This window comes from Pseudonaja textilis, chromosome 4, assembly GCF_049901715.1.
Source record: "Pseudonaja textilis isolate UNSWEBS1 chromosome 4, rPseTex1.2, whole genome shotgun sequence".
NCBI classification, from domain to species: Eukaryota; Metazoa; Chordata; class Lepidosauria; order Squamata; family Elapidae; genus Pseudonaja; species Pseudonaja textilis.
Window position 1 is genome coordinate 41208843 of NC_141993.1, and position 23295 is coordinate 41232137.

The 23295-nt window shown below is 34.1% G+C and overlaps 1 long non-coding RNA gene across 1 annotated transcript; it reads left to right on the top strand.

Moving 5' to 3' along the window:
* The first annotated feature begins 423 nt into the window (after window positions 1-423).
* LOC148125802 (uncharacterized) lies at window positions 424-13075 on the top strand. Its single transcript, XR_015743696.1, has 2 exons — window positions 424-531; window positions 12239-13075. It is a non-coding gene; the product is annotated as an uncharacterized LOC148125802 (long non-coding RNA).
* The last annotated feature ends 10220 nt before the right edge of the window (window positions 13076-23295 follow it).

Sequence of the window (23295 nt, forward strand, 5' to 3'; positions counted from 1 at the left end):
TTATAAAAATACACAGAATTAAAATAAGTTTTGCTTATTCACAGCTGCTTTCACTTCACTCTTATGCTATGGATCCTTTTCATATATATTAGTATAATTCTACATATAATTTTCAATTATTTCTAAGTAACTTTTTGGAACCTCTATTATTAAATCTCTTTTCCATTAATTCTGTTAATAGAATAATCTATCTTGGAAAATCTCTAATATATAACTCCTGTAATCATTGTATCCTTTACTATCCTTTACTTTTCTGTTTCTTTTTTTCCCTAGGTTCTGCACTTGTCACAACCAATACTGGATGCCACATTCATTGATTCTTTTAGTCCAAAAAGACCAGTCAGTTCTTTTTATTTACATGTCTTGCCTCACCTATTAATTTATCTTACATAACAGGCAGAGGTGGACTGAACTTCCATTGACAAAGAGTTTGCTGGTCATGAGCATGCGCTCGCTCGCTTCGCTTGCACGTGCCACTTTGGGACTGAAATGCAGGTTCAAATAGGCACCTAATCAACTGAAGCAGGTCTGGTGAGTACAGCAGAGCGGTGCGGAACTCATCTGGACAGCCTGGGTGGGGGAAAAGTTAGTTAGAAAAAGCATAGAACAAGGGTGGATGGGCAGGCCCAGCCAGAAATTACAGCTGGGATTACCAGAGATTGCTGACCATCCAGTAGCCCACCACTACTAACAGGTTAATTTTCTTTTTCCTATGGGTGCATTTGTTCACAATGTCGCACTGTTTTCCCCCAGAATCATATCTGATTCTTCACTTATCACAGTTTACTGGAACATAACATTCAATTATTACTCTCTTCAATATTCTACTATCATTAGCACTCACAATAATTTAAATGACACTGTTCAGTATATATTAGCCCTTCCATTCATAATTACACCTACATTCTGCATGCATTCATTAGCACCACTCAAAATTATGTCATCTACATTTCAATCTACTGCATTCTTTCCCTTTCTCTTAGTCTCTCAGAGACACAACATAGATATTTTTCTTCCTTTCATTAAATTTACTAAGGCCCATGGAGCCCCTTTCCATTTACTTCTTTTCCATTCTAAATTTATAAATCTTGCATGTATCACAGTTACCATCAGATGGATATATAATTGTTAATCTCTATGCCCATTATTGAGGTTTTCACATAACAGTTTTTAGAGAAAGTCTAGACAAGGTTATCAACCTTAACTGAAGATGTTCCATAAGCATAACTCTTGTTAATGCTAAGGCAGTACTTTTGTTCCATTCTAACCCAAAGTCAACAAATGCTATGAAATATGAGGATTATCTCAAGATTGCTTAGTTACTATATGAAAATTCAAGTTTCTAATCCAGAAATTATCTTGCTGGCCAACACATGTAGCTCACACTCACCAATTTGGAGGACCATGTAATGTATTGGTGTATATGCAGGATATCTCTTACTTAGTAAAATTGTTTGGGGCAACAATTCAAATTTTCCTATGTATGGTATAGAACTATATTTTCTTGTAACCAGTTTATTAAGTTCTTGCTTGTCATATCCTCAGCTACAAGTTAGATTATTAACTGAAGCTTTTTTTCAGAATTATGCTTTATTTTTGTTTTATCCATTTTTATTTTCTTATTCTTTTGTTCTTATTCTCTTTTTCTTATTTTAAAAATGATTTGAGTTCCACGCATTTCCAAAAGCTCACATTCACAATCAATATTTCTTTCTTATCCCACTCCACTGTTTCACTTTATATAATTCTCATGATTATTTTATTAATCTATAAAGAGTGTCAGGATTGTACTGAACAGTAACTACAGCCAGTTATGGAATGCATTTATTAGAAATAAAGAATTATGTCTAATTTTATAATCTGTTTGATGGTTCTTATTGCTTTTTTTAATCTACTGTTTTCCTCTTTTGGCCTGGAACAGTAATATTGGTGCTGATTTACCCTTCAAATATTTTTGTAACTCACCATTTCTAACATTAAGTGTTTGTTTATTTTATTGCTATCCCGTCTATTATTCAGGGACTCATGGTGGTGATCATATCTTTCCCTTCTCCTGTTTTTCTCCACAATGACAACATTATGTGTCCCCAAAGTATGCTCCTTTGATGAAGTTGAATTTGTATATTTTGACTCCTAGCATACATATCATTCAAGATAGTTTGACAATAATTAAAGTCTTGCAAATATTGTTATCCATATTTGTTTAAACCCAGAGTCAATCTAGCAAAAGCCTGATTGTGGCATTGTTAGAAATCCAGAACTTATTTTGTTAATTGCACAAAATTAAATGGTATGGGTAACTGGCACAGTGTTCAGAAGCACAGTACCATTTCCAATTAAATGAACAAGCAAGGATTTACACAGAACAAGAAAGGAGTTTTACACAATTGTGGAAAGAGGTGAATAAATTGACTAGGGTGTCTAATCTAAACTATGCTGTTATTTTGCTGTTAGCCTGGCAAGGAAAATGCCTATGCTAGCAAATGTCAAGCATGATGAAACCTGCAGGTGTATTAATTATTAACTTTCTGTCTCTCAATTCATTCATCTGATATGAATTCAATTCATAACCTGACCCACAGTAATTGCAATCAAAGCAGTTGTTGATGCCAGGTTAAGCAAGCTACTCTCTCTGTTTGTTTTTCCTAGAAATGAGATGCTGCCACATCAATAAATTATAGTTTGCTGAGGTATTCTGATATATATATCAAGCAGATCATTTTCAATCAGTTATTCTTTTTTGTTTCTCTGCTGCTGAATAGCATATACATGTCACAGTTATTTTGAAGAGTAGATGCACAGAGTTTAATCTGCCACTTCATAGTGTCTGATCCAAAGTGACCTTATTATTATTTTTCTATATTTATAGTTCCCAAGTAGTGCTCAAGGATTTGCTTATGACATATTATAGAAAGCTAAAAGCTGTCTAGAATCAGATGCCTGGTAAACCAGTTTTGCCATTATAAATCAAATTGAACACTAATGTCCAAGGTGGTGGTTTTCTGGAATGTATTTAAGAACTGCAGAATAACTTCTTACGATGTCCATAGGGCAGCTTATTATGGGAGGGGCTAATCCTCAGGAATGCTTTCCCCCACACCCCCGACATTTTGCTGCTAAATGTTTGCTGCTAACATTTAAACATTCTAAGTCACTGATGTCCTTTTTGTCTCCATCCAGGCTTTCTCTTTACATATAGTGTATGTTTGTGTCTGCTTTTGTTTTCCTTTCCCCCAGCATTCTGTTGTTCTGTGAATATTGCTGGGATTTAAGTCACCTGAAAATCACAAGTAATAAAAAGATTTAAGTAGTTTTCTTTCATTTGACTCTGCTTCTCAATCCTCATTTTTAGAGAATCTCACCAAATTCCAATTATTTCTGCTGCAGCACATGGTAACCTAAAATAATGAAATCTTTGTCTAAGTTGTTAAAAGCTCTATTGTTCCAGAACATAGTCTAGACTATGTTACTGCACATGCAACATAGGGACACATGATTATGGAGAAGAAAATGATTAGACACGACCAAGGGTAGCAGAAGAAAGTTGGTTGGTAAATAACCGAGAAACAAACTGTGCCAAATTGGTAATTGGAAAGTTTCATGGAAAAATGCACATTGTGCATTTATTCCAATTTTAATATAACTATTTCATTTCTTTAATTGAAGAAATTTTTATTGAAGATGTACAAGTTTTGATAGTTTCTCATTTGTTATTGTTGGCATTCTTATTAATCAGTTACTGGAAATTACAGTTTTCTACTGTATTTATACAACACATTTAAACTGATTCTCGTTTAAGTAATTTTGGGATTTCCCCTATACATTGAGCCATAAAATAACCAAATGGGCTGGGTTCAGAAAGCTAAAACACCAAGTTTAAAACTACAGTAACTAAGTCTACTAATGCAACTATTAGGTTGCAGAAGGCAAATAATATTCTCCCTATATCCATGAGGCAGAACAGGCAAGTTAAAGTTGTCCAACTTTCAAAGGGAAGGAGACAGATTTAAAAAAAACCAGGTTATTAACTTTTTCAGTGGGGTGATGGGATCAATAAAACACCTTTATTGATAAAATAAAAACATGTATGCTAGAAGAGGTTACTATCAGTAAAATGTATGTGCTTAGGGTCTCCTTAGAAAATTAGACTGTAGAGGCACTGAGTCAGTCCATTATCTGCTGCAGATTCTACATTCCTGCAATAAATGTCTATAATTTAAACTGATTTATTAAGTTCAAAATAACATTTTCAGAAGATATATACCTATAACCTTGTGAATCTTGGGTTCCTTCTTTCCTTGCTGTGATCACTGTAATTGTGCGTGCCCATAAAAGATACATTTTGCATTTACCTAAAGCTTTGATTCCTTATTTAAGTATTTTTCTCACAAAAAACAAATAATGTTTTTCACTATCCTATGTGAACATTGGCATTTTAATGCATAGAATTGGACATGAAAATATCATGCCACGTAGACTGCAAGGATAGGCTCAGGTTGAATACAAATTCCTTTCTCTTTTATTGAAAAAAAGAGAGAAGTGGGGCATTAATCAATATTCTAGCCCACTATAACCATTTTGATTTAATGTGGTTAGAAAGTAGGATCAAGGACAAGCATATTCTTTAAGGATTGCTCCAAAATCTTTAGCAGAAGGGCTTCATTACAGATCTCAGCAACATCTATGCAGGTTGCCGAATTCTAGGGATATATTTAAATAACGTTCAGGTTGTCATGAAACGTGCCAAACATTTTGCTGGCTATACCCAGCTACTAGGATACCTAGAATCAAACCATTTAAGGGATGTCAGTTCCTTGAGTCCCCAGGAATAAATTCCAAAATGGGAATTAGGAATCCTTATCACTGCTAGAGCAACAATCATCATCATAATTATCATCAACACATTTGTTGCCATATCCCAAATCTCCCATTTCAAAAAGTAGATTTTAACATGATGAAATATGGTATAAGTGAGATTTAAACTGATAATTGTCAGATTCCTAGTTTTATGCTAGCACACAACAATTGATTTCTTGCTACAGTATTTATTACACTTATTATGAAATAAACATAATAAATACTGTCAAGCATAATGACATTATGCACCGAATTCCTAAATTTTAATTAAAAATTTAATTTTTCACACATTCCTCTTTTTAAATAACAGTTAAATACAATTGGCCTCATATTAAAAACATCAACAATAAATCTAAAGCCTGAATTTTTTTCCCTTTTCCTGCTTAGTTATCCCTAAAGATTGAGTTCAACGGAGACAACAGAGACTCACATGTAATTCCATTTTATCTCTTGCTGCCTTCAAATCTTCCTCCATTATTGATGGATTTTTGTCAGCAGCTTTTTTGAGATGGGAATTTCCTTTTTAATTCACTTAAAGGAAATCAATACTGTTTTAAGAAACCCAGTGTTTAATTCTCTGCCAGTGATGGGAAGGAAAAATTGTGTTTCATACCAACACAGGTCACAACATCATTGCTTTAAAATGTATTTTACTGTAACAATGCTATTTCAGTTACACTTTGACAAATGAAATAGGAACTAGGAAATAATTCTTATAGGAAAAGATTTCTCAGTACTTTAGGAAAATATATATTAATATAATATATTATTTATATATATATATATATATATATATATATATATATATATATATATATATATATATATATATATATATATATATATATATTCCCTTTTGAAATATACTGTAAATGAGATTACCAACTTTAAATTAATGCTGCTTTTTCAGTGAGAGAGAAAAATCTCCTTCCAACTGAAAACAATTTGATTTGATTAGTACTGATGACCTTCAAACTGTCTGGTCAAAGCAGTACATCGTTTTAACTAAGTTTCTCTGCTCTCACAATTTGGCAAAATTAAAGTCCCACCCCAATAAACCTTATCACCAGATGTGGTATTCATCAGTTTCTGATCAGTTCTGGAGAACCAGTAGCAAAATTTTGAGTAGTTCGAAGAATTGGCATTAACCTTCCCCCAGGAATGGGGTGGGAATGGAGATTTTACAGTATCCTTCCCCTGCCACACCCAGCAAGCCATGCCCACAGAACCAGTAGTAAAAAAAATTGAATCCCACCACTGCACCACTGCTTATCACAAGTAATTCTGGAGAAAACTGCAATTGGTATAGAGCAGCTTTCTCCAGTCTTTCTGTACAGAAATGTTGAGACTGAGGTTGCAAATGTTTGGGTACACCAATTTGGAGAAAGATGATTCAGATGTATTGTTCTTTTCTTTCATAACAGACTTCTGCTTTACTCTAATCACCAGAACAATCAGTACATGAAGTATACCATGTGCAGAAAAGGCTGATGCATGGAATAAAAATCCAGTCCAGATTCTATATTTACAGTTTAAAACCAATCCAAATAATTTAACTTTGGAGACTAGAAATCTAAATGTTTAGCTAAGAAATCTATCAAATAATGGAACATTTCTTCTCCCTAATGACAAAAAAGGTCTTCCATTTGGAAGTGCTGGGTAGCTGCTCAGGAGAGTTATACATAACATGTCCAGGACACAAGTTAAGGACACAAATTCAAGATCCTATTCAAAGAAATGAAGGTATACATATTTCCATATATGGGTGAGCGCATGAAACCATATAGCCAGTGCCAATGTTGAAAACTTAACTAGCAACCCTCATCCGTTTTCTTTTGATAGCTGACTAGTACTAGTCATTAATATAATTGGCCTAACCTTTGTGAAAAAAAGGAACAAGAAATATCTGATCTATTATGTTGTTGCACAAAGAGCTACAGTTTGTCACTATACTACCTAAGGCTAGTGTATCTATTTTAAAAATAGTTTTTTTTTAAATTGCTCATTAAAAGTTTGTTAGTCAGAAAAGGTGCTATTAGAGTCCTGAGCTTTTTACCACTAATATAGGTCTTCTGCAATTTCTCGTATTATCTCTTTGTATTTATAGTTAAGAATTTTCTGGTATGGACAAAATGCATGATATATTACAACTTGTTTTTATAATAGGAAAAGATACACACAATACTATTTTTTTAAAAATGATATTGACCAGTATTATTAATAAGAAAATAAATCGCTACAGTGAATCCATTGCCAAAAGATAACTGAAAAATCACACAAATGCCTAGTTCCAATATAGCTAGAAACATTCTAGGAAAAGGAAGATTTAATGCTTTTGTATGTTATAAGAACTTTTTAATAATTGAACTTTACTTGGAAAAACATATTCATTTCAAAGCCACTAACATTTATGGTAGATTTGTTTTCAGTAATAAGGATAGTCATACATGATGACTGTAGTATAAATAAAAACATTCTAGGCTAGCCTCCTATACCTTCTTTGTGTAGATATGCTCTTCACATTGTAGATTTTGCTGTGTTGCATGACAGGCTTTAAAGAAGCTGTTTTTTTCACATTTAATTAAACAGAAGTGGAGCTGTGCTGAAAAAGGGATGAATTCCTCAGATGAATAAGAGAATTTTCTTTTAGATTTGCTCTTCAGTGTAATAAAGTTTCAGACTGAAAGGACAGGGTTATGATGGAAGGGATAAAATAAATGGATCTCAGGCCTAGTTTATTCATGCAAATGTCTGAAGAGGCATCATGTTCCTTCATTTAATATATTTCCTATATAAGGAAAAGTTTGAATATATAGAATGGGCTACCCCTAAAAGGGCAGACCAGATAAGGTCTGCTAAATAAGGCTACTCTACCTTGGAATATTTTCTTTCACATTCCATATTCTTAAGTAGCTACAAATAATTCTAGAATGTACCAATCTTGAAAAATCCATGGAGCAAGAAGTTGCTCTGTTTTTCTTTGTGCAGCTGTACTGGAAGGGATAAAACACATGTATCCAATTGACATTAGAAGCATTATATCTATTTCCAACAGTAATTTATTTTGTTCTTGTATGTTTCCATAGCAAGTGGGTGTAGAAATAGCTTTTTCACAGGTATGGATAATAACAGAGATGGCTTCCTCTGTGTGTGCTCCATGCATGTATGTGCTGGACTGAATCAGGAAAACTAAATTATAGTTCTGCCTTAGACATGAAGCCTACTACTATATGTGTCTTCAGGTCAGTTACTCTCTCCCAGACTTAAGAAGCAGGCAATGGCAAATTACTGAAAATGCAGCCAAAAAACCTGCAGGAACTCGTCTAACTAGAGTCAAGATTGACTCAAAATAGCTAGCAGTGGAGATACATCATTGTTTATAGAAATGTACAGTAACGAGGTGGTGGAAAGGAAGGAGAAAGAGGGAAAATCCTAAAATTAAAAGGAAACAGTGGGGAAATATATTAAATATATCACATTTACTTGGAATCCTACTTTTGTCCTTTCTTGTGCAAGGTTTCATGGTTATGATATGAATGTTAAATATTTCTTTCAAATACATTAAGCAGAAACACTATTAAAACAATTATTTCTTTCTGGAAAAAAGAAGCTATTATTGTATCCATTTATTCAAGGCTTAGAAATCATGAATACATCCACAGCAATCTGACCTTTCAAATTGCTGTTCCAAATTCCTTTAACAAAGGAGTAGACTATGTTGCCAGCAGATCCATTAGCCTAGCTCTTTTCTTTTCTTCAGTTCTCACTGCACAGTTAAATTACAAGAATAACTCTGAAAACTAAGAAGCAAATTTGTCTCAACTAGACTATTGTTAAGCCCTAGGTTGTTCACATTATTTAGGGATTGATTTCTGTTTCCAAATATTGAGAAATAAGAAAACTAGGCTCTGAAGTTGTAACTGTACCAAGAGGCTGCTTTGAAGAAAAGACTAATAATTGAAAATACTACCAAACAGTACTTTCTTATTACTTCAGGTGCTATCCATGGCATTATAACACTTTTATACTTTAACTAGTTTAAACTATTCTTTAGAGTGGTGGGAAATGAGATGGAAGAGTAAAATATATCAAGGACACAATTCTCAATGGATATATTTAGTAGTTTTATGGAGTTTATGGTATACATATTTAATTGCACCTTTGTCAAATCTTCTGAAAATAGGCATATGTTTTTCAGTGCTTTGAAAAAAACTAACAGCAAGATATAGGACAATTATTAAATACTGATTTTCTTTTGTATAATTTACTGCTTTTCTATAAGAAAACTAGACAGCTTTTCATCTAGATACCATTCTAAACTACTAGTCAGTTTAGAAAACACAAAAGTCCCACTTTCTGTGGTGTCACTCACATTGGTTTACCTGAACTTTTTAAGCTTGCTTAAAAAGCTTGCTTTCATCCTGCAGATTCTGATAAATATGTGAATGCTTCATATAATGCAGTATTATTTGAATTTTCTAGCAACATCTACAGTATACAGGATTTTGATAGAGATGGCATAATTCCATTGGTTGTGACAAAAAAAAACTTGGTTGGTCAGCTTGTCACCTGGGCCCAATGTTGGTGAGGTCTGTGCTCAGCTCAACTGCGTTTGATTGTGCAAGATGGCGTTTGTTGGTCTGAAAAGCTGAAATAATGATAGAAAGATGGTGATGATGATCTGTACAGGTTTTTAGGATCTTTTGGATATGTATTTTAAAGTGAACATTTAAGGTTGATCATCTAAAGCACTGTTTTTCAACCTGACCACAAAGCTAGCAAAGGTGATTGTTCTGAAGGCTAGAAAAGCTCCTTTCTGGACACACTGCTAGTAAAGGCAATTGTTTTGAAGGACACTAGGGCTTTTTCAGCAACTGCAGAAAAAAACAAAGATATATGGATCCAGGTGTGGTGGGGCGTAGAGAGGAGCCGGGCCTCCTGGCCATGGTGAGGCAGGGAGAAGGCCAGCATCTCCTAACATTTAGCATGTTTTCACTACCAGTGGACCCTGGACCTCCCAGTAGCCTTCCTCCCCCTATGAAATACCCCCATGCAATTATGCAAATGACGACAACTGGGAGAGCTAGTTTGCAGTTGTTGACTGAAGTGGTCACATGGGTATCTCATTAAACAGCCACTTAAGTCAAGATTCAGATACCAATTCCGGTCATAAATCAAGGATTACCTGTAGTATTTTTAAAAATTGATAAAATGAGAGGATGAGATTTAAGGGTGTTTTTTTAACACACCCATTTCATGCTCTTTTGTTAATAATAACTATTAAACCTCAAGTTACAATTAGAACTATTGAAAATGTTTCTTTTGAGTTGAAATAATTGCTTATCTTTATTTTAAAGGGCTGCTTATATCTTTATTTATACTTTTAAATATATATAATTTTATAAAAGATTTTAAATAGAAATAAAACTAATGCAAATTAAACTCAGAAAAAGAAAGGAAAGAAAAAGGAGGAAGAAAAAGTACCAAAAAAAGAAAAAAGTAGAAGACAATAAAGGAAAGACCAAAAAAGAAAAAGAAAATTTATAAATAAGTTCAATCTTCATCACAAGTATAGACACGTGATAACTCTTAATCCCCTTGAAAATTACAAACATATCTTTTCTTCCTCTAACTATTCCTTATCTATAAGAAAATCCATATGACATCAGCTTTACAATCCTGTTTTCAGCAAAACAGGCATGAATGGTTGCCAGAATTTCATAATAACTGCTTATTTTCATTTCCATCAATTAAATAAATTTTATATTCCTTTGTTTTATCTCTGAAACTCTTAACTTTTGTTCAATTCAAATATTATAATGGAATCTCTTCCATTCTTCCATTCTGTTCAATTCTTTGAATTATTATTCAAGGCTTTAACTAGTCTGTTTTGTAAATCCAACAAAAAGATATTATCCAGATCATTCTATCAGTATATCATTTTTATATCTGCTTAATTTTTCATATTTCAACTAGATTTTTTTTATATTCTGTAAAAAAATCCTTATGTGAGTCATTCTCTTACCTTTCCACTTTTATTTCAACTTTAGATACCTTCTCCGTGTTCTAATCCACATTTTTTCAATCCAATATTTCCACTATTTTCTATCAATCAAAATTTCTTTCATATCTGCCATTCCTTCATTAAACATTCTTTAAACATGGTCTATTCATAGGAGTAGAGTTCATTACTGAAATGCTATTATTGTTGCCACTACTTTCTTTGAAGATTTTCTATAATATTTTAAATCTTAAAGTATTTTGTATCATTTTGTAAATCCAAATCAAAAACCTAAGGCTGGTTTTATTTTATTTTGTTTTGGCCTGGAGTCTTTAGCCCTATCTACTATTCAGTTTAAATGGGAAGGTCTCTAATCTCTTTTATAGAAAGTACAGACCTCTGTTGTAATATGCAAAATAATTCTGATTCCCATGAAGAGCTGTTTATTGTATAGAAATGTTCCAAAATTTTAAGGTAAAAGTTTAAGCATTCCAAATTTGTCTCAACTGTTCATTCATTTATAACTTTCTTGATTCAAAATCTCATTTAGCTTTTTGCCATTCATTTCAATTTTTTTAATTTTTTAAACTTATAGTTAATTTTTCTTTTGTTCAGAAAAGAAAATAAACTAACCGGGTAGCCTTTGAAACTTGGCATTTAGAAGATTTCTAATAGCCTTCAGATCAATCTTAAAGAATTAATTGTCAAGATCACAATTCTGGAGGAGCCTTTGAAAAACACTAAATTCACTAAATGTGCTTCTCAAAATTTTTAGAAATTGTTTATTTAACTATTTTAAACATTTACCAGTGTGATACAGATGGTACTTTATATCCATTTATTCTCCTGAATGTGAAAAGGGTAACAAGAAGTCAAAAAATTCAGCATACTGCTCTAGTCCTTAAATTGGAGCCATATAATCCGAATGGAAAACATGTCTCCAAAATTCTAATCCCACAGGAAGACCTATTATGTATTAATAGGCTAAAAGCAAACCCAGGATCCGTTTTAAAGAGCCAGTGTATAAATGTTTAAAGGAGCAATTAAAATATGTAAAATACAATCAGATGGATTTTGGAATACAGTGTTAATTTTGAAAGCATTGACAATGACATTCTCTGGTCCAAGTGCTGGTTCTAGCTGTAGAATTCTTGAATATAAACAACAAACCCTTACAGCAAATGGGACTGTTGTTTCAGATTTTATTTGATTATTTGAGTCACAATTGCTCAATTTGTTATTGGCAAGTAGGTTTTTTTTTTTGCTTTGTTCATCAAAGGGATGGGAGAAAGAGAGAGAGATAAATTAGCATAGAATAGTGTTTATTATCTAATTTCTCCTTAAATTCTACTATACCTCAGCTACTTTTTTCTTTTCCAGATTAAGCACCAGACAGTCAAGCAAAAGCTCTGAAGACTTTTTTTTTTTTACAGAAAATACATTACTGCATTTCACCTGACCCAGGAGAACACTTAAGAATGGATGACTATTACAAAACATTACCCTTGAATTCCTATTGAACATTGTAACTCAAGGAAGATACTGGTTTATACCATCTGAAGAAGCGACATAGAGCTGAACAGAAACAAACAAACTTTTTTGAGGTTCTGTTTTCTGATCAAGATAAAACAATAGCTCTAGTACAGGGGTGTCAAACTCAAGGCCCGCGAGCTAGATCTGGCCTGCAATGTGGTTGGATCCAGTCCACAGAGCCATCCTGGTCTACCTGCATCACTTTAGTTCAGTCTACTCACATCACTTCAGCCCAGTCTACCTGGTGCAAAGAGTAAAGCCAGCAAAGCTTTTGCCTGGTCTACCCAATGCAGAGAGGAAAGATCAGGCCAAAGAAGCTTCGGCCTGGTCTACCAATTAGGCCAGTGTGGCTTTGGCCCGGTCTACTCAATGCAAAGAGGAAACATGCCAACAGTTTGGGGAGTGGCATCAAGCTGGCCAAGCCCCTTAGTCAGCCACAGCCACTCAGCCATGATTCACCCCCCCCCAAGGTCAACCACAGCTCTGATGCAGCCTTCAATGAAATTGAGTTTGACCCCCCTGCTCTAGTTTTTCTTTTGCTCCGTATTTGACCGACATCTAGATCTGAAGGGGGAAGAATATGCAAATGTGTGTATATACGGTGAATCATTTCTTCAACTACTCATGGTCATTGTGTAATTTTCAACTTCTACCCAATGTGAGATAAAGGGTAACAGTCATAAATTATCTGTGTTCCGACAGTATACCAAATATTATATAAAATGAGTTCTATAATAGAATTCAGAAATGGATTTTAATGACTGGTTACGACCTAATAATTATAATAAATAGACATTTGTAGGTGAAGGTTGAAATTACCAATTGTATCTATATGAATCTTTTGTGGTGAATTCTGCATTGCCAATTTTAAGAGTAGTAGATAGCTCTGATATTCATTGCAGTATCTATAATTTTTATATTTCCCACATGAGCAAATGGCAATTCCTCATTCATAGAATGTACTCAGATTTTGTATCCCAAACAACAATCCTTTTCTTTTGTCCCATGAAAACTATTAAGAATAGAGGCAGCCAAATTTTATATATATGTAGTCCTTGACAGTTCAGACATTTAGTGACTGTTCAACATTTTTCAAGTTACAACACTGAAAAAAGTGACATGACCGTTTTTCACATTTATGACCCTTGTAGCATCCCCATGATCATGTGATTAAAATTCAGACGCTTGGAAACAGACTCATATTTATGACAGTTGCAGGGTCATGTGATCACCTTTTGTAACCTTCCAACAAGCAAAATCAATGGAGAAGCTAGATTTATTTAACAACTTGTTACTAATTTAACAACTACAGTGATTCACTTAAAACTGTGGCAAGAAAGATTTGTAAAATGGGGCAAAATTAACTTAACAAATATTTATCTTTGATTTTTTTAATTGTTAAAATGGCTAGGGGGTAAAGGGGAACATGTGCTATGAAATATAGAAAACATATGATTTAATAATATTATCTTTAGCAACAATTTAACTAGGAGAGCTTAGGCTATGTGATTTATATACTTGAAAGTGTATGGCCAATACTGTTAAGTCTTAAAAACGAGGTGGTTTTAGTTAGTGTCATTGTATAATTTAATCATTAGGTGGTAGTGGGCTTTCTTGGGTGATATTTTCTGTTGCAGCTCTGTTTGTTTAAGAGATTATTATTGATATTTCAATTTGCCCAAACACACAACTTGCAGACTTATTTCTACTTGATATGTCAGTATCCAGATGTAGGAAATTATTTTTATATTTTATATAAATATATATAAATATTTTATATTTTATTCTTAAGCAGCAAATATAATTGCTGCTATCCTCTGTTTCTCCGCCCACCAATTTACCCTGCTTTTTCTACACAGCTTTAGTAATAAAAGTAACCTCTAAAGGGGTATAAAAGCAGACAACTGTCAGATCAAATTTAAGTTTCAGCTTTAGATTGTTAGAGTCAGGTGTTATAGTAAACCAAAGCAATCTACTAGTTCCTGCCAGGAAGCAGTAATTTGTTGTAAAGCTGCTCTCAATTTGGCTACAAATTCAACCATTCCACTACAGTGGACTGCTTAAGAACAAAACAATTTATTGACTGCTTTTGTTTTTTTCCTTTTAAAACATGGTATATTTTGATTTGCAACTCCCTAAATGCAAGTATTTCTTCTCAAATCATTCACGAAGCTTATAAGGCTGTCTGCACAATACATCTTGGAAGCCATAATCTTTTCCCATCCCCTGCAATATGTGGATAAAGTTAAAAGAAAGCTTGAAAGACTCCTTTCAGGGATAATAATGCTTGCTCTAACTATGTGCCTTCATATAATGGGTAAAAAATCATTATTTGAAAATAGGTCCAACAATGGTTTGAAAAGAACCTATAACTATGGATTACATTTATTCTTCATGAGAAAGTTCTAGGTCAAATCCTTAGCATTTTTAGTATAAAGGGTTCAGATGATGAGTTCAGTATGACCTACTTTTGGCGCTTAAGAAAGCACTGTTAGTCAAGATATATGTACAAAATAGACATCTTTCTAATCTGCATTTCACAGTGCAGTCTACAGTTGTTAGGTCAATGGAGCTCAATTACTGCTTCTTCCTGGACACTGCTATCCATCACTCCTGGTTCCGCCAGAAAATAGCTTCTTCCCTTTACTTTGCTTTCCTCACTTTTTTAAACCAAGGATTCAAGGAGGGGCTGCTGGAGACTAACTTGAAGTTGGCCATCCTCTGCCACTATTATATGCACTTTTCAAGCATACAGGAGCCAAGTGGCCAAGAAGCTGGACAAGGACAAGTTCTTTGTCTTGCTGGAAGTCAAGCATGTTTTATCCATTAAATGATAAGGCAACAAATTGAAGTAACTTAACATGAGGAGGGTCTAGACAAGCATGGTTATATCTCCCATGAGTTCCCTCTTTATTATATGCTCTCCAAGGGGTCAAACTGGCTGTTTGCACCTCTCTGCCTTGTTTTCAGATGGAGTACTCTCAATCACTTTCCCCAATAAAAACTTCCTCTTTGGAACAGAACATTTCCATTGCTCACCAAGAGAAGTCAGCTGTCCCTGCAAAATAAGAGAGAAGCAACCCAGCATTAGATACCAGCATGTATGAATGACCCTGGGTAAAAGAGATGCTTAAAGGAGTGGTAAAGAAAAATGCTGCCAAGGAAACATTTTTACCCTATATTTCAAATCCAGTTTTGTTTTCTGAAGGAAACCACTCTTTCAAAAATATCAGTGACAAGATATACATGTTTCTTGCTGCAAATGTGAAAGAGTGGAACTCTACCATGAGTTATATAATCCCTTCAAGTAAAAAGAAAAATAAGTAAGGAGGAGGAAGAGGAAAAGGGCAAAACAACATCTCTCATTTTTCAGTCTAGCATCATCTAGTAAACACTCCAGTATAAATAAATAGCCAGCTATGTTGAATATATTTGATAGCGAGCTACTTCCTAGGTGTAGCTGTTCCAAAATATTGTTCAAGAAATGATAAGGATTATAATTGTTTTCTTTGTATTGTATTTTTTCCTGCTCCTTTGTTTAATTTATTTCAAATCCATAGTTCTGTTTTTAAAAAATTTCTGTTAGCCAATACATCTGAAGTGTTAAAGATAGTAGAGAAACAATATTTTCACCTTTGAAGATCCCAAAGGATTTTTTAGTCCCCTCCTTGATTCTCTAATTTATACTAATATTTTATAATGACACGCCTTAAAGTTTATTTTTTCTTTGTATGATATTAATCAGTGTAATTTCAAATAATCCAAGATGTAGTTCATAGTCACATCAAATTTCAGGCAAGCAATGGCAGCTTATTCAAAATTTCAAAAATCAGACTTGTTTTTGGAAATTTGGGTTGTGTGTAAGACATAAAATTTGTTTCCAAATAGCCTAATCAGCTGTTTTATTTCTTAATGTCCTTTTATGAATCAGAGGGCAATTAGAAATCCATTTCTTACTAGACATAATTCTGTATTCTACTTGGATTGCATGACTAAAGAGTTTGGGTAATAGTCCTTGCTTGTATGAAAGCTTTAGCTGTAAATCAATATGTTGCAGCTTATTTATTACCGCAATTACTAGACAGCGGGAGAAACATGATTGGAAGTGGGTTCCAGTAAAGATTCAAACTGAGAAAAAAAAACTTCTACTGTAGTGGGACCAGCTTAAAAAGCTATCTGTGACCTTCAGATAACTAAATGGTATGTGCTTCTTACTATATTCTTAAAATTATCTCCACAGCAGCATGCAAGATCTACATAAAGTGATTATCAAACATACAAAATAACGCATAGCATGCATTTTAATAACTATTAATTCATTCAATTTAATTCTGGAGGCTTTAAAAATGATCAAGGACACCTCAGTTCAATTTTTTTCAAGCCCTGAACTTCATTGAATTATGTGAAGCTAATGAGTTTTATCTGATATATTAATTATTAATAGCCATGTTTTAATAGTAAATATTTCTGGTATTCCTATATTTACCCCATAAATTTCTTGGAGTGGGCATTACACACATTGAATATAATCATATAGGGGTTTGATCATAGCATATAAATTAAAGCCATTATCTTTTCTATAACATAATGTTGTATTTAGCATTTTGTATCCCCACCTAGCAATTTGAAAACATGCAAATGCAAGTAGATAAATAGGTACCGCTTTGGTAGGAAGACAACTGCATTCTGTTTGCCTTGGCATATAGTCCTGCTGGTCACATGAGCATGAAAATGTCTTCAGACAACTATGACTCCCTCAGCTAAGAAATAGAGATGAGCACCACCTCCTAGAGTTGGACACAATTTCACAGGGAAAACCTTTACCTTTACCTTTATGACCACAGTTACATTTTATTTAATAAATCAAGCAGGTATATGATGTTTAGTCAGATTGCAAAAAAATAAAGTTGGTTGTGTTATTGCTAATCAAAGGACTATGGAACGAATGGGGATCAATGGCTATTAGGTGGCAGTCTGAAGACCATCTGTAGGGAGACTAGTGGACTTCCTAATGCAACTGGTTGGCCACTGCAAGAGCTGCCTGCTCATCTAGGTGGGTAATGAATGATATGCAACAATGACAAGAGCTCCATTCCTTATGGCAAAAGGCTTTCATTGCAGAGAGAAATGATCCAACTCATGCTAAGAATATAGGCCTATCCATTGAATGTAGATTATTCTCCTTTATGGATACATAAAATGAAAGGGATGCAAATAAAATGGCCTTTTAAGTGATCTAATGCATCTTGATGAGACTGGATTTGTCCCAAAGAGATATATGAAAGATAATATCAGAAATATTAAATTACTATCAACTACTAGATAAAATAAAACCTAGATTTTCTCATCTGGAGACAAAGCCAGCATGCTAGTAAATTGATTTTTATTATAAAAATATAACAAGGAAAGAAGCCAAGGCTGCCATCCTCTTCCATTCTCTATTTTTATTGGCATTACAACAAAGAAAGTATGAAAAGAAAGTAATTTTTCAGAAGTTACATTGGCAAAAATATGCTTAATTATATAAAAAGAATGCATAATGTATACCTATGTGCCAACAATGCATACATATACATATGTGCTAATATTGAAATGTCTGCAATAAAATAACCAATTTCAGAGAGCACTAAGGACCCCACAGTTCAAGACCTGAGCTACTAATATGCTCTTTTGTTGATATCTTGGAATCTGAAGCACAAAGCCTCCAGTGAAAGCTTCTGTAAAACATGCTATTTTGGTCAATAAAATTATAACACACACCAAAGTATTCTCCAGACATTCATGGCTATGTTACCTTGTACAATTTCTGATACACTGGTTCTGAAACAAATTCCAGGGAGCAGAAGGCCAATCAGGGCATATGCAGACAGCATAATACAGCTATATTTTAAAAGCTAACCTTTCTTTTTTCGGAAGAAAAAAGTTCAAGTTATATTAAGTTGTTAATATTCAGACAGTGTGCCATGGAGAATATTTCTTTAAAAAATACATACTTACTCTTTCATTGCAACACTCATTTTTATTCCCAATTCCAATTAAAAGTAATTGCTTGAATAGAAAAGGTACTTCAGGTCATCTTACATATAGCTGAAGCAGCTAAATGTAAAAGTCATCCACTTCTACTGTATCAAGGAAAACAGAAAAGGCTGGATCTAGGAAAGCCATTCAATTAATATACAATAATGACTGGGTCTGCCCAATATGAATCAAAACCAAACAAATCCCTATTAATTTAGCTTGATTTGTGAGCTTACTTTCTCAATCTAAGTGCTTGATGATAATGAATGCCTAACAAGATTTCTCCCATTTTTTCATTACATGCATGCACAAGCTACACGTGTTAAGATTAACTAAAGCCTCTTCATTTGTAGAATTGATAAGTCAAACAATACTGGTACAATGTAGAATGATAAGAAGATAATAGCAGATAAACACAATAGTAACCATTCAAAATCACAGAAGAATCAACTGCCTAGCAATATTATGTAATGTGTTTTGGTTTATTTTTATTTTTATTTGGATCTCTGAGTTGGATTAAATCTGATGTTTATAATATAACTTGACAGTAATGCTGGTTTGGAAAGAACTTTCTCTAGAGTGTAGAACATCAATGGTTCATTCCTCTTTATTAATTGCCTACAGCTTAATCTCAAAGGAAGAAACAACTGGAAGAGGCATTCCCATCACAACTATTAGCTGTAGGGTTTTTTAAAATAAAAACCATAACTTCTGAAAGAGGATAGTATTATTTGGGTATAAAAATAAAGAAACACAAACTAAGAGTCTGCTTGAAATCAGCTGTGCATCAAAGAATAATAATACTGTATCTGCATTTGGAACATATAGAGGTCAGTTCACATAAATGCAAGATTTATTTTATATATATATATTATTTATATATATATATGCCAATACATATATAAATAAGAGGGGGAAAACCCAATAATAATTAACACATTCACTGAAGGTGCCAGTTTCTATCAGCTAAAGCTATGTAGGTATGTTTTGCTGTTGTCTTCAAAACACCTGGGTATTGATGATTCATACTTCAATCTCCTCATCATGAGTGGATGATTCAAGATTGGATGTGTTATCTTTCATTGCCAAAAGGAGTCGAGTGGATGTTTAAAAAGATGTGTGAAACAGACTCAACCACTATGTTTGATACAAACTATGCAAACTCTTCTTCATATGGTCTCACATTAAGAAGTCTTAGCATGCAGGCCTGAAGTTGGTAGCCATCTTCTATTTAGTGGGATTCTTTAATTTGTTTTCCTTACCCTTTATGCTTTTAAAAATACAGCAATTTGGATGGAATTGCTTGTTTTCTTATGTATTTGTTACATTTTATTGTAAGTGCTTCAGGGTCAGTACTGTGCAGTCTATAGCCATAAAATATTCAGCAAATGTGTTCCTTAGACACTAAAAGGTTGCCCAACCCAGTTATATAGCTAACAGTATTTCTTCAGTTCTTGTTGGCCTGTAGCTGTATTTTCAAACATCATTCAAGTAGTGCTCAACCTTGGTGATATTAAGATGGATGGAGTCCACCCATCTTAAATTTACCAAGGTTAAGAAACTCTGAAGTACATATCTATGATGAATAGAATAGAATAGAATAGAATAGAATAGAATAGAATAGAATAGAATAGAATAGAATACTTTATTGGCCAAGTGTGATTGGACACACAAGGAATTTGTCTTGGTGTAAATATTCTCAGTATACATAAAGAAAGGGTACATTAATTAAGAATCAAGAATCATAACGAACAACACTTAATGATAGTCATAGGGTACAATCAACAATCAAATCATACTAGGAAACAGTATGAGAGGGGATGGGTGATAAGGAGTGGTAAGAAGATTAACCGTAATAGTAGTGTACACTTTGTAAATAACTCAGTGATTCTTTGAATTAAGTAGAATCACATTCAAATCAAAAAATTAATTTTGTTTTAGGTTAGTATTATCAATTATCTTCAGCTAGGGAGAAGAAAGCATGGCATCTTAGTATTATTTCAAAGGTATTTTTTCCCTTGCTTTGACTATCTAATTATTCATCTGGCAAGAGAAAAAATATGTTGTCTTTTTCTTATTAATTCTACTTTGTTTCCATCCTCAGTAGACCTCAATACAATCAGTTCATTCATGTGCACTTTTTGCTCTACATACAAAGCCTATGGAAAATAGTAAGCTCCATCCCAGCACTCACATCTAGCAGCCGAAGATGCAAAAAGCAAAAAGAATCCCCTGTTCACTGGTGCGTATATGGTTGCCTCTTCTTTCTTTGTGCTTACCTTTGGCAATGTCACCAACCAAGCTTTTTGCATAAAAGCAGGCACCACAAGTTAACGGCAACATGGTGAATTGCCAATATAGGACAAAAATCTATTTTGCATAGAAATGTAGAAATGCACTAGGCAAACAAGAGTGCGATTGAAATATTTATGGCTTCTGATATAAATTATTCATCCTGTAACATATGGGTGGGTGAGATTGTGAAGTCAGAAAGAAAATGTACTGGCTCAACCATTGTTCACCATATAACCACTGAACTTAGTTTTTTTTTTTTAATAACTACTTTAGACCCCTTCTTTGAGGAAGAAAAAATGAATCCTAAAAGTCCATAGGAATTGCCAGACAGTAACTATAAAAGGTTATTTTAAAATGCTATCAAAAGCAGGCTTCAAACTTTCCCTGCTGTGGAAAAAACTGCCCCAGGTTGGAATAAAGCCCCCTACTCCATTAGGGAAGAAGGGTCTTTTGCCTCAGAAAACCTGAAAAAATTGCATAGCCGAATTATCATATTTTCACATATCATTATGTGAAGCCTAACTCTCTTAAGAAGTGTATATAATGGAGAAAGGGGAGAGGGAGGGGGGGGGAGGGAGAGAGGGAGAGAGAAAAGAAAGAGAAGACAGCCAGCAGAGAGGTGGATGGGCTAGAGCTGTGATGGGTGCGCTATTAAAAGAACTCATGAGCCAGGTTGAGAATAGACCAGCTTGGAAAAGATCTATCTATATACAATAGTTGCCAAGAATAACCATTGATCTCATGGCAGACTTTCAAGCAATCAATCATTTAAAAACACATTATCAAAAATATAACCCTGTTGCTGGTTGGTTAATAGCAAAAACAATCCCTAAATAATAATCAACTTTCTTGAACCAATACAAAAAAAATGCATTATCATCAATGAACTGCCTGTTTAAAAGGGGAATCTTCAAAGTTTTCTGTAATGATGCATAATTAACAAAATTATTATGTTCATTTGCATGATTATCTCTGCATTCATACATGACCCATTCTTAATATTACATTTGGGGAGCAGCTGTGGCCAAAAGCAAATGACCTTCAATATTTCAGAAAATGCAAAATTAAAGTGAACCCTCAACCTGTCATTCAGGGAACATTTTCTATTTTTAATATAATCAGGCCAAATGAATAGCAGCACTGCAAATATTTGCTTTTTACTTATGTAATCAAGGAAAGAGAAAAGTTTGCTTTAAGCAGTGACCAAAAACCTGGAAAGTAATTTGTTTTAAAAGCCAGCATCAAGGTCCATTTGCAAATGTGATGCAGATCAGGGTGACTCTTTGCTGTAATTCTGTCAAGTTAATTCATTCTTTTCAGGTTGACTTCTCTTGCCAGTTTTCCATTGCACAGACGTCCTCCCATAGGCAAAATGAGCTTTCTGCAGGATTTGCAAAAGTACCAAAGTATTTGTAGGGGAGGAATTTTCATGATTTTCCCTGTGAATGTTTTTTTAGAATGGTCTGAAGATTTTCTTTGGTTCACCAATCTACCAGATAGAGAAATCATCCCTACTTTCACTTCAACAATAATTACTAATTTAGCAGCTGATGAGAAACCAAATCTTATATATCCAGCAGCATGAATCTGAAGCAGGAGAATAAAAAGATCCTTTTCCACTTCCTGCAGGCAGTTACATATTAAATGCAACTGTCTGCAGGAGAAAAGCTTTTACTGGTCAGCCTGCTTACATACTGACTTCCCTATGACAGGATTTTGACAGTGCAGCAAATACAAAATGCAAATCAGACTGCACAGTTCTGGATAATAAACAACTATCTGTGTCTGGAGACATTCTGGCACATTTTGCAGCTGCTGTGGGATATCCAGGAGTACAACTGGGTAGGCAAGGCCAAGCTGTATATAAGCGTTTCTCAAACTTGGCAACGGTAAGATGTGTGGGCTTCAGCTCTTAGAATTCCCCAGTTGGGTAATTATAAGAATTGAAGTCTATACATTTAAAATTGCCAAGTTTGAAAAAGGCTAATATACCGTTTTTCAGATAGCGTTAGAAACCTAACCCTATCTGTAATGCTCATAAACTGCCACCCCCACCCCCAATAATATTGTAGGTCTAACTAAAAAAGTTGTGTAAAAAAAAGAAATCCCCAAATCTCTTTCCAAAATATCTAGATCCATAAGTAAAAACCACACACATTTTCATACCCCACCCTGTCTTGTGACTCTTGGTCTTCTAAAATAAGAATGTTCAGTGTGATCCTAGCCAACAACAGATTATTCTTCAGCAGCTGTATCTGGATTGCAAAAGTGACTCTAAGCCAGGGGTCTCAAACACAATTTACCTGGGGGCTGCTGGAGGCAGAGGCTGGGTGAGGCTGGGGCACATAATATTATACTTTATGTTATACTTTATATTTATATTATAAACTAATATATCACGGTGGGGGCCACAGGATATTGTCCTGCAGGCCGCAATTGGCCCGCGGGCCGCAAGAATGAGACCTCTGTTCTAAGCATTTGAAACTGCGCCAGCATGACAAAAAAAACATCTCTAATGTTTCCTAGTTTTATTTCCCTTTCCATTGTTTCCTAGCATGCCACAAAGAAAATTACAGTGGTATCCTGGTACT